Below are 13,214 nucleotides of genomic sequence, written 5' to 3' on the forward strand. Positions count from 1 at the left end.
TAAAAAAGAAATAATGGCTGAGAAATTCCCAAATCTAGGGAGGAAAAAGGACATCTTGATTCATGAAGTCTACGTGTTCACAAATAGATTGAATCCAAAGGGATCTACACTGAGACACACTATCATTAAATTATCAAAAGTCAAAGACAAAGAGAGAATTTGGAAAGCAGCAGGAGGAAAGTGACTTGTCACATACAAGGGAGACCCCATAAGTTACAGTACCCAAAGCAGTGTGGCGTTGGTGAAAAAATACACAAGTGTATCAATAATACAGAATAATGAGCCCACAAATAGACCAACATAAACATAGTCAATTGATTTTTGGCAAAGGAGCAAAGGCAGTACAATGGAGAAAAGATAGTCTTTTCAACAGAGGATACTGGAACAACTGGACATCCACATGCAAAAAAATGAATCTAGACACAGACTTCATACCTTTCATAGAAACCCAGAATGGATCACAGACCTAAAAGTAAAATGCAAAATTATAAAACTCCTAGAAGATAACATAGGAGAAAACCCAGATGACCTTGGATGGTGATGGTTTTTAGATAAAACTCCAATGGCATGATCCATGAAAGAAAGAATTGATAAACTGGACTTCATTAAATTTAAAAATTTCTACTCTGTGAAAGACAATGTCAGGAATGAGAAGACTAGTCTCAAACTGGGAGAAAATATTTACAAAACCACATCTGATAAAAGAACGTTGGGACTTCCCTGGAGCACAGTGGTTAAGAAACTGCCTGCCAATGCAGGGGGCTCAGGTTGATCCCTGGTCTGGGAAGATCCCATATGCCATGGAGCAACTAACCCCGTGTGCTGCAACTACTGAGCCTGTGTTCTAGAGCCCTCGAGTGGCAACTATTGAGCCTGTGTGCCACAACTACTGAAGTCCATGTGCCTACAGCCCATGCTCTGCTACAAGAGAAGCCACAGTAATGAGAAGCCTGCGTACCATGATAAAGAGTAGCCCCCCACTCGCTGCAACTACAGAAAGCCCATGTGCAGCAACAAAGACCCAACACAGCCAATAAATAAATAAATAAATAAATAAATACATTTATTAAAAAAAAATAGGCCAAAAGTCTTACAGAAACTTCACTAAAGAAGACATACAGATGGTTAATAAGCACATGAAAATATTCTCTACATCATATGTTATCAAAAAAATGCAAATTGAAACGACAATGAGATACCACCACAGACCTATTAGAACGGCCAAAATCCAGGACACTGACAACACCAAATGCTGGTGAGGATGTGGAGCAACAGGAACTCCCATTCATTGCTGGTGGAATACAGAATTGTGCAGCCACTTTGGAAGACTGGCAGTTTCTTACAAAAGTAAGCATACTCAGGGCTTCCTAGGTGGCACAGTGGTTAAGAATCTGCCTGCCAATGCAGGGGACACAGGTTCGATCCCTGCTCCAGGAAGATCCCACATGCCGCAGAGCAACTAAGCGCGTGCACCACAACTATTGAGCCTTCGCTTTAGAGCTCATGAGCCACAACTATTGAGCCCATGTGCTGCAACTACTGAAGCCCACATGCCTAGAGCCTGTGCTCCACAACAAGAGAAGCCACGGCAATGAGGAGCCCGCGCAGCACAATGAAGAGTAGCCCCCACTCACCACAACAAAGGAAAGCCCGCGCACAGCAAAAAAAGACCCAACACAACCAATAAAATAAGTAAATAAATAAATTTATAAAAAAAAAATAAGCATACTCATTATATGATCTAGTAGTTACGTTCCTTGGTATTTACCCAAAGGAGCTGAAATTTTATGTCCACACAAAAACATGTGCAAGGATGTTTATAGCAGCTTTATTCATAATTACCCAAGCCCGGAAGCAAAAAAGATGTCCTTCGCTAGTTGAATGGATAAACTGTGGTACATCTAGACAACAGGATATTATTTAGCACTAAAATAAATGAGCTATTTTGCCATGAAAAGACATGGAAGAAATTTAAATGTGATAGGGCTCAGGGGCATGCTACCCCAAAATATGACATTTTGGCATATTAACTATTTTAAGATGAAGAAGTTTGAGAAAATGATGGAAACAGGAAGGTCACTTTGACCTCCTCCCCCACTTGCTCTTCTTTCCTGAAATATATCATAAAATGCTCATGGAAGAGGTGCCTTCCCTACACCCAGAGGAAGGGAGAATACTTAGGACAAAGGGAAGCCAAGAGGAATCCTAAGAAACAGGCCTTGCTAAGTTTCCCCTAGTTTACTGCAATTACTTTATATTCCTTAGCCTTGCAGATTCCTCCACAAGTGTTTACTCTGCACCAAAACTTGCATAAAAACACACAGGTCTTCATTTACTTATTAAGGCTCATGTGTCATGTAAAACTCATTTTAAAGACATGTGTATGCTTTTCTCCTGTTTATCTTTGTCAGTTTAATTTTCATATCTGGCAGGGACCCTAAGAGGATTGAGGAATACCTTCTACTCCCCAACAAATGTGTACTACTAAGTGAAAGAAACCAATCTGGAAAAGGCTATATACTGAATGATTCCAAATATATGACCCTCTGGAAAAGGCAAAACTATGGAGACAGAAAAAAGATCAGTGGTTACCAGGGATTTGTTGAGGGATGAGTAGGTAGAGCACAAAGGATTTTTAGGGCAGTGAAACTATTCTGATGTAGTGGTGGATACATAGCTTTATATGCTGGTCCCAACCCACAGAATGTACAACACCAAGGTGAATTCTAATGTAAACCATGGACTCTGAGTGATAATGATGTGTAGTTTCATTAATAGTAACATATGCACCACTCAGGTCGGGGATGATGATAGTGGACGAGGCTATGCCTATGTGGGTACTGGGGGCATACTAGAAATCTCTGTACTTTCCACTTAATTTTGCTGTGAATCTAAAATTGCCCTGAAAAATAAAGTGCATAAAAAAATTTTTTTTAATGACTCAAAGTCTCCTCACCAACCACAGAATCATTCATATTTACATCAGGACACTTTCAGATTCTGTAAAAAGCCAGGACATTGGAAAAATAATTGTCCTATAATTAAGAAGAAAAGGAGGGGGGAATTAAATAGATTTCTGATAATAGGCAAATAGCCCCCCTGAATTCCTTTTTAGAGGAAACCTACATCCTTTCTCTGTCCCTTTCAGATATAAATCTTACTGTATCTTTGAAATATAAACATCCAAGGAGATAATTCTTAGCTAACAGAGCCATCTGAGACTAAAGGAAATAAAAGAAGGGAAAAAGGGGCTTTTGGAAACAAACTGATACTTGCTGTTTCCAAAGAGTTGCCACTGGCCCTAAATTTAGTCCACACTCTCCATAATACTATATATCAGGGCAAATGAAAATCGTAAAATTCTTCTCCAGGGATATTGGTAAAAAGCTTTAGCCCTCATGAGCAGGTAACCTTAACTTATTCCACCCTCCGGAAACATAATTCAGATTAAGAAAAAATGAGTCAAGGATGAGAATCAACTTATAAAAATTAGTGAAATTTATGTTTCTGTGTTTATACCTAACTGGTGGAGGGTGGAGGGGGGGATTGAGAGAGAGAGAGAATATCTCATGGGGTCAAGTTGGCTAAAACTGAATGGTGTTTTTTTTAATTTATTTTATTTTTTTTATTTATTGGCTGCATTGGGTCTTCTTTGCTGCACACAGGCTTTCTCTAGTTGCAGTGAGTGGGGGCTACTCTTCATTGTGGTGCGCAGGCTCCTCATTGTAGTGGCTTTTCTTGTTGTGGAGCATGGGCCCTGGGGTGCTTGGGCTTCAATAGTTGCGGCACATGGGCTCAGTAGTTGTGGCTCACGGGCTCTAGAGCACAGGCTCAATAGTTGTGGCGCAAGGGCTTAGTTGCTCCGTGGCATGTGGAATCTTCCCAGGGCAGGGCTCGAACCCGTGTCCCCTGCACTGGCAGGCGGATTCTTTACCACTGCGCCACCTAGGAAGTCCATAATTGAATGGTGTTTTTTTTAAATTTTTTATTTTATTTATTGGCTGCACTGGGTCTTGGTTGCTGCACACAGGCTCCCTGTAGTTGAGGAGAGCAGGGGCTACTCTTCCATACGAAGAGTGGGGGCTACTCATCATTGCAGTGCACGGGCTTCTTATTGTGGTGGCCTCCCTTGTTGTAGAGCATGGGCTCTAGGTGTGAAGGCTTCAGCAGTTGTGGCACATGGGCTCAGTAGTTGTGGCTCAGCAGCTGTGGCACATGGGCTTAGTTGCTCCACGGCATGTGGGATCTTCCCAGAACAAGGGTGGAACCCATGTCCCCTGCGTTGGCAGGCAGATTCCCAACCACTGCGCCACCAGGGAAGCCCTGAATGGTTTTATTGTAAGGGTTAAATGAGCTTTAATATCAATAGTGTACTAACGCAAAAGTAGAATTTTGTTTTCTTTCTTTGTTACAAGGATACAGTTTTCTTAGATTATTGGTCTGTTCTTAATGAGAGATTGTAAAAGGTTTTTTGTTTGTTTGTTTATCAATTTAGTTATTTATTCATTGGCTGCATTGGGTCTTCGTTGCTGCGTGCAGGCTTGCTCTATTTGTGGCAAGTGGGGGCTACTCTTTGTTGCAGTGTGCAGGCTTCTCATTGTGATGGCTTCTCTTGTTGTGGAGCATGGGCTTCTGTGTGCATAGGCTTCAGTAGTTGTGGCACATGGGCTCAGTAGTTGTGGCTCCAGGTCTCTAGAGCACAGGCTCAGTAGTTGTAGCGCACGGGCTTAGTTGCTCAGTGGCATGTGGGATCCTCCCAGACCAGGGATCGAACCTGTGTCCCCTGTATTGGCAGGCAGATTCTTAATCACTGAGCCACCAGGGAAGTCCTTTTGTTTTTTTTAATCTGATGAATAATTTCCCTAGGAAATTTGGATTCAATGTCTTAAAATAATTTCCTGTGCTTCTTTTTAAAAAATATTTATTTATTTATTATTTATTATCTATCTATTTATTTATTTATTCCTTCCTTCCTTCCTTCATTTATTCATTGGCTGCATTGGGTCCTTGTTGCTGCACGAGGGCTTTCTCTAGTTGCAGAGAGCAGGGGCTACTCTTCCTTGGCAGCACATGGGCTTCTCATTGAAATGGCTTCTCTCTTGTTGGGGAGCATGGGCTCTAGGTACATGGGCTTCAGTAGTTGCAGCACACGGGCTCAGTAGTTGTGGCTCATGGGCTCTAGAGCACAGGCTAAGCAGTTACGGCACACAGGCTTACCTGTTCCGTGGCATGTGGGATCTTCCTGGATCAGGGATTGAACCCATGTTCCCTGCATTGGCAGGCGGATTCTTTTTTTTTTTTTTTCCAAATTTTTAAGTTAATTTATTTATTATTTATTTATTTGTTGGCTACATTGGGTCTTCGTTGCTGCACATGGGCTTTCTCTAGTTGTGGTGAGCGGGGGCTACTCTTCATTGCAGTGCTCAGACTCCTTAGCGCGGTGGCGTCACTCTTGTTGGGGAGCAAGGGCTCTAGGTGTGGGGGCTTCAGTAGTTGTGGCACATGGGCTCAATAGTTGTGGCTCACGGGCTCTAGAGCGCAGGCTCAATAGTTGTGGCGCACGGGCTTAGTTGCTCTGCAGCATGTGGGATCTTCCTGGACCAGGGATTGAACCCGTGTCCCTTGCATTGGCAGGCGGATTCTTAACCACTGCGCCACCAGGGAAGTCCTCCTATGATTCCTGTTGACTTCATTAGGTCTCTGATTAGTTATGAAAACCAAATCTTCTCAATATTAAAAGAACTATGGGTTTTTTTTTTTTCCTCAAGTATGTTACTTCCTATATTTGCCTTTGAAATCTTGTATTGTCACTTTGGTAAATGAATAAGTATTCTTTCACAGTGGTCTGTGATCCTATTTAATCAAGTGTTCAAACCTTTTGGCATTTTTGACAAACTTTACAAAATCAAATTCTAAATAAAGTCTTTAAAAAAATTTATTTATTTGGCTGCGTCAGGTCTTGGTTGTGGCACGCAGGATCTTCGTTGTGGCATGTGGGATCTTTTAGTTGCAGCATGCGGGATCTAGTTCCCTGACTAGGGATGAGACCCAGGCCCCCTGCATTGGAAGCTCAGAGTCTTAACCGCTGGACCCCCAGGGAAATCCCCTAAATAGAGTCTTTTTGACTTCAAACTAACTTTGAGACTTCCCAGGAGGCTCTTGGAAAATCTCAAAAGATTTGTTTTTTCACCTGGTAAAATGAGAGATGTTAAATTGATTAGATTTATTTTATATGTTAAATTGCATGGGTGGCATTGTAAAAAAAAGATGTTTAACATTCTTTAGGTTGTATTTCTATGCATATATGTTATTAATATGTGTATCAGCAATTGTAGAAAACTCCTAGAAATTTGTTAATGTCCTTATATCTATGTAATGTCATAATTCCAGTTTTTATCTTAAAATGTATGCCACAGAAGTAACAAAATTTCCTTATCAATTGCATTATAATGAACTCTCATCAGACCTTTAACCAAGGCATTTTGTCTTTTGTTATTCATAGACAATTATTGTTTTACTTTGATGCTCTCCTGAAATCTTTTACAATTAGCTACAATCCAAAAATACTTAATCCTCAAAGAGATTCATAGGAAAGACTCTGACAAATACTCTGGAGTACAGGTTTCTGATAACTTTAAGATTGTACCATTGGACTGGGTAAGAATTTCCAGAACTCTAGTAAAGAAACTGATGGATTCATAAAACTAAGTCAAGATCAAGCAGAACAAATATTAACTATATAGGACTGAATAAACTGATGAGGATGGTTATAAAATTTTTATGGCCGGGACTTCCCTGATGGTGCAGTGGTTAAGAATCTGCCTGCCAATGCAGGGGACACGGGTTTGATCCCTGGTCTGGGAGGATCCCACATGCTGTGGAGCAACTAAGCCCAACGCAACTACTGAGCCTGAGCTCTGGAGCCTGCAAGCCACAACTATTGAGCCCATGTGCCACAACTACTGAAGTCCACACCCCTAGAGCCTGTGGCTCTGTGACAAGAGAAGACACTGCAATGAGAAGCTCATGCACACAACAAATAGTAGCCCCAGCTCTCACAACTAGAGAAAGCCCGTGCACGCACGGCAGCGAAGATCCAACACAGCCAATAAATAAAATAAATAAATATATTTATTAAAAAAAATTTTATGGCTTTTTTGTTTAAAACTTTGCTCGTTTCTTAATGTTTTCTTTTCTCGATATAAAGGATATTTTTCCTCTTTTCTCATAAGCTATTTATAACTTACAGCAATTCAATAAATTATACCATTGTAAATAGAAATAAAACATTAATTTTTTCTCCCTATCTGCTATAGACTGAATGTTTGTGTTCCCCTCAAATTCATTTGATGAAATCTATTTCCCAATGTGGTAGTATTTGGAGGTGGGGGTCTTTGGGAGGTGATTGGGTCATGTGGGTAGAGCCCTCAAGAATGGGACTAGTGCCCTTATAAAAAGAGACTCCAGAGAGCTCCCTCACTTCTTCCATCATGTGAGGACACAATGAGAAGATAGCTGTCTGTGAACCAGGAAGTGGCCTCTCACCAGACACCGAATCTGCTGGCAACTGGATCTTGGACTTTCTAGCCTCCAGAAGTGTGAGAAATACATTTCTGTTGTTTGTAAGCCATCCAGTCTATAGTATTCTGTGACAGCAGTCTGAGTGAACTGACACACTGCTTGATCCCTCCAGAATTCAGAAATTCTTATTGAGCCTTGTGGCCAATATATTGTGGCAACAGGGAAACGGTAGGATTTCCAAGTCTAAGTCAGAAGTGTTGCAGTTTCTGCCTTGTTCTCTTAAAACGCTCTCTATTGAAGCCCTTAGACACCATATAAAATCTGACTATCCTCCTGAGAAGACTGTGTGGAGGGAACCTGGAGATACCTAGAGTAGAGGCCATACTGAGCCCAACCTGTCAGCTATTCTCCCCAAGGCACGAATGAAGCCTTCTTGGACCTTCCAGCCTAGCCTAGCTGCCACCTGAATACCACCCAGTGACCCTTGTCAATGCCATGTGGAAGCTGAACATTCAGTCTTGCTCAAATTCTTCTTTCTTTTTTTTTTTTGGCAATGCCTTTTTTTTTTTTTTTTCGCAATGCCATGGGGCTTTCAGGATCTTAGTTCCCCAACCAGGGATTGAACCTGGGCCACATTCCAATTCTTGACCCAGATATTATAAGATCTATTTCAGAGTATTTTTCTTTAAGTTGCTAAGTTTCATAGTAGTTTGTCATGCATCAATAGCTAGCTGGAACAATAATAAAACACATCAAACACCTTCATTCTATTTCTTTATTTTATTTCAGGTGCATAACATTTAGATTTTCTTCCACAATTGGTTTGTGCAAAATCTTTTTTTTTTTTAACTTTTTAATTTTTGTGTTGGGTCTTCGTTGCTGTGCATGGCCTTCTCTAGTTGTGGCAAGTAGGGTCCACGCTTCGTTGTGGTGCACGGGCTTCTCAGTGCAGTGGCTTCTCCTGTTGCGGTGCGCAGGCTTTAGGCATGTGGGCTTCAGTAGTTGCAGCACGCTGGCTTAGTAGTTGTGGCTCTCGGGTTCAGTAGTTGTGGCACACAGGCTTAGTTGCTTCATGGCATGTGGGATCTGCCCTGACCAGGTTTTGAACCTGTGTCCCCTGCATTGGCAGGCATATTCTTAACCACTGTACCACCAGGGAAGCCCCCAAAAGCTCTTTTATTTTACTATTTTTCCTTCCATTTCTGTCCTTGCATGCACCCACTCTAGTTATATACCCTTCCACCCTAGTTATATACCCTTCCACTCTAGTTATATACCCTTCCAATCTATCAACTATGTTTATTAAGATACATGTCTGGTCTTGAAAATCTATGACATCCAATTTTTTGTACATACATACATTTATTTATTTATTATTTATTTATATTGAAGTATAGTTGATTTACAATGTTGTATTGGTTTCACGTGTGCAGCACAGTGATTCGGTTATATATACGTATACACTCTTTTTCAGATTCTTTCCCCTTATAGGTTTTTACATGTACATACTTTTAAAGTTACATAATTAATATTGTATTATAAATGATGTCCTGTTTTTTACTTTTTTATGCTCAACTTGTAAGTTTCTGAGCTCTCACCATATTGCTTTGTGGAATCTAGGTCTTTTTTCCCCCGAGTGCCGCACAGCATTCCACCCAAAACCTAGTCCCCCCTAGTGGGGTTCCTCACCCACTCTGCTGGTGTTGGACCTAGCTGGCTTCCAGGTCCTTGTTACGACACACAAGGTTGTTGTAAACTTTATAAACCTTTGCAAGGCAGTTTTTGGGGAGGTGTGGTGGAGAGGGTGTATCCTCAAGAGAGGGATTGCTCTGTTGTAGGGAGTGTGTATTCTTTTTTTTCCCCTCAGTGACTCAAACACATTTTATTTATTTACATATTTTTTTAACTTTTTATTTTATATTGCAGTATGGTTGATTAACAATGTTGTGATAGTTTCAGGTGATTCAGTTATATGTAAACACATATCTATTCTTTCTGAAATTCTTTTCCCATTTAGGTTGTTAACATGATATTGAGCAGAGTCTCTTGTGCTGTACAGTAGGTCTTTGTTGGTTACCCATTTAAAACATAGCAGTATGTACATATCAACCCCAAACTCTCTAACTATCCCTTCCCCCAGGAGTGTATATTCTTAATTTCACTAAGTTCTGTCAGACTCCTCTCCAAACAGCTGCACCACTTTATAGTCATACTAGTAAGACCTGAGGCCTCTTCATTCCCCCATATTCTCCAGAACTTGATAACACCTAACTTCTTGATTTTAGTAAAGTGGTATCAGTTGTTTTGATTTGCATTTTTCTCATTACTGGTAAGATCGAACATCCCTTCATATGCTTACTAGCCAGGTGTGTTTCCCCTTCAGTGCATTGTCTAGCAAATCCTTGGCCGATTTAAGAAATTGATCTTCCTGTCTTTTTCTTGCCGATCTGCAGTTCTTGAATGTTCTAGCTATGACTCTGCTCTTGGCTTTGCATAGATTTTTCTCAGACTGTCATTAGTCTGCTCACTTTATCTACTGGGTACTCTATTGAACTCAAATCTTTAAGTGGTCAAATCCATTAAATTTTTTTTGCCTTTATAATTTTAAAAATCTTGTTTAAGAGCTCTCACCCTCCCCAAGGTCATAAAGCTATTCTTCTGTTCTCTTCTGATAGTTTTTACTTCTGAACCTGCCACCAGACCTCTGAGAGTCAGGGTCTCCCATCAGCAAACTCTCCGACGTCATCACCTTTTCTATGTATGTTCCCATCACCTTTCCCTTCTTGCTCTAAACAAATCCTGGCTCTCCCAGGAATGCTGCTGAACTCAAGGCTACTGATTAGACTCTAAAGCACATTGGGATAAATTGGAAAAAGGCATTCCCTCTGGGTAAAAAGAGGCCCCAGGTGAGGGGAGTGTGGACTGGATTTTGTTTTTTTACTGCTTGCTCTCTTGCCAGGCACTCTTGTGCAAGGCACATTCCTGGGCAAAGTGTGGTTTTATTCTAGCCCCTGTCATCTTTTACCTCAGCAAGCTCAACTCTTCAGCACTGTACTCTCTGACCACTGCCTCCCATACTTCCTGCTCCATCCATGTCTCATCCTTGTAGGAACCTCCACTGCATTGACCACCACTTTCTCAGTGGGCATCCACCATCCCCTCTCCAGCCCCCTTCCACCAGCTACCCTCATTACACAGTTTAGCTTCTGTATCGCATCATGATAACCACTTCCTTGAGCTCTCAACCCCTCTGGCAAAACTCTAACCCCGGTTGCTTCCAACCTTCCTCTAACTCTGTAGCTGTACATGAATTGACTGCTGAAAATTCATGATCATGCTGAAGAGTTTAATTTGTGACCAAATAGCTCAACATCCTTATTGACTATTCCTTCCATGAGGAATGTTCTTTCACCAGATGGCGAATGGCTTACTCCACTCTTTAATTTAGGGCCCTGCTCAAATTTCCTCTTTAGAAAGGGCTTTCTTGATCATTCTATACAAAATCTCCCTCCCCCAGCATCATCTATCTCCCTTACTCTGCTTTATTTTTCTTCATAGCATATAACATCTCCTAACATAATTATTAATAATGTGCTTGCTCTCTGTCTTCCCCATCCTCCACTTGAATGGAAGCTCAGTACAACCTACTTGCTTATTCTTTTTTTGAAAATTAATTAATTACTTTATTTGGTTGCACCAGGTCTTAGTTGCAGCAGGAGGGCTCCTTAGTTGTTGTTCACTGGCTCCTTAGTGGCGGCATGCGAACACTTAGTTGTGGCATGCATGTGGGATCTAGTTCCCTGACCAGGGATCGAACCCAGGCCCCCTGCATTGGGAGCACAGAGTCTTTACCACTTCACCACCAGGGAAGTCCCCCTACTCGCTTATTCTGTTCCATGCTGTATCCCCAGCATCTAGAACAGTCTTGTCACATGGGAGGCACTTAGTAAATAATTTTGAAATTAATGAATGATGGTGAGCTCCAGAATGGATGTCCCAAAGCACTAAAAAAATTGGGGAGGTGTGGCCAACACTGTGAAGTAGAAGACCCTGAGTTCATCTCCTCCCACGGCACACCAAAATTACAACTATTTGTAGAAAAACTATTTATAATGACGACATGAAGAATGGCAGAAGAGATTTTCTGCAACTAAACATATAAAGAAGGAAGCACAATAAGATGGGTAAGAGGTGCAGAAATGCAATATAGTCAAGACTCACACCCCTGGGGAGGTGACATACAAATGGGAGGATAATCACAATTGCAGAGGTTCTCCCCAAGGAGTGAGGCGTCTGAGCCCCACATTGGGCTCCCCAGCATGGGGTTCCTACACTGGGAAGACAAGACCCCCAGAACAGCTGACTTTGAAGGCCAGCAGGGCTTGCATACAGGAGAACTGGAAGGCTGTAGGAAACAGAGACTCCACTCTTAAAGGGCCCACACAAAATCTACATGCTCTAAGTCTCAGCTCAGAGGCAGCAATTTGAAAGAAGCCTGGGTCAGACCCGCTTGCTGATCGTGGAGAGCTTCCCAGAGAGGCAGGAGGCAACTGGAAGTCCCCTTAGGGACATAGATGCTGATGGTAGTCATTTTGGGAAGCTTGTTCTACTATGAGGACACTGATGCTCTAGTCTATTAGCACAAGGAGTTTACCCACCAACCAGTGGGCTGGCACCAGCCCTGGGACCCCTCAGACTGTGTAGCATGAAGCAGGACCTGGACTCAAATCAGGCTAGCGGCTATCCCTGCCTACCAGTGCACCCATAGTAGTCAGCCCCATCACAACAGAAAAGCTCACAAAACTACAGTAATCAAGATAATGTGGCACAAAAGCAGACACATAGACGATAGAATAGAGAGCCCAGAAATAAACCCACATTTATGTGGTCAATTAATTTATGACAAAGAAGGCAAGAATATACAATGGGGAAAAGAAAGCTTCTTCAATAAATGATGCTAGGAAAACTGGACAGCTACATACAAAATAATCAAACTGAACTACTTTCTCATACCATATACAAAAATAAACTTAAAGTGGGTTAAGGACTTAAATGTAAGACCTGAAACCATAAAACCCCCAGAAGAAAACACAGGCAGTATGCTCTTTGACATTGGTCTAGCAATATTTCTTTGGATATGTCTCTTCAGGTAAGGGCAACAAAAGCAAAAATAAACAAATGGGACCACATCAAACTAAAAAACTTTTGCACAGGAAGGAAACTATCAACAAAATGAAAAGGTAGCCTACTGAGTGGGAGAAGATATTTGCAAATGATATATCTAATAAGGAGTTAATATCCCAAATATATAAAGAACTCATACAACTCAACATCAAAAAAACAAGCTGATTAAAAAATGGGCAGAGGATCTGAATAGACATTTTTTCCAAAGAAGGCATACAGATGGCCAACAGACACAGACACATGAAAAGATGTTCAACATTAGGAAAATGTAAATGAAAACCACAATGAGATACCACCTCACACCCATTAGGATGGCTACTATGAAAAAAAACAGAAAATGAGTGTTGGTGAGGATGTGGAGAAATTGGAACTCTTGTGCACTGTTGTTGGGAATGTAAAATGATGCGACTGCTATGGAAAATAGTATGGTGGTCCTGCCAAAAATCAAAAACAGAAATACCACATGATCCAGCAATTCCATTTCTGGTATATAACTCAAAAGAATTGAA

Source organism: Hippopotamus amphibius, chromosome 2 (assembly GCF_030028045.1).
Source record: "Hippopotamus amphibius kiboko isolate mHipAmp2 chromosome 2, mHipAmp2.hap2, whole genome shotgun sequence".
NCBI lineage: Eukaryota > Metazoa > Chordata > Mammalia > Artiodactyla > Hippopotamidae > Hippopotamus > Hippopotamus amphibius.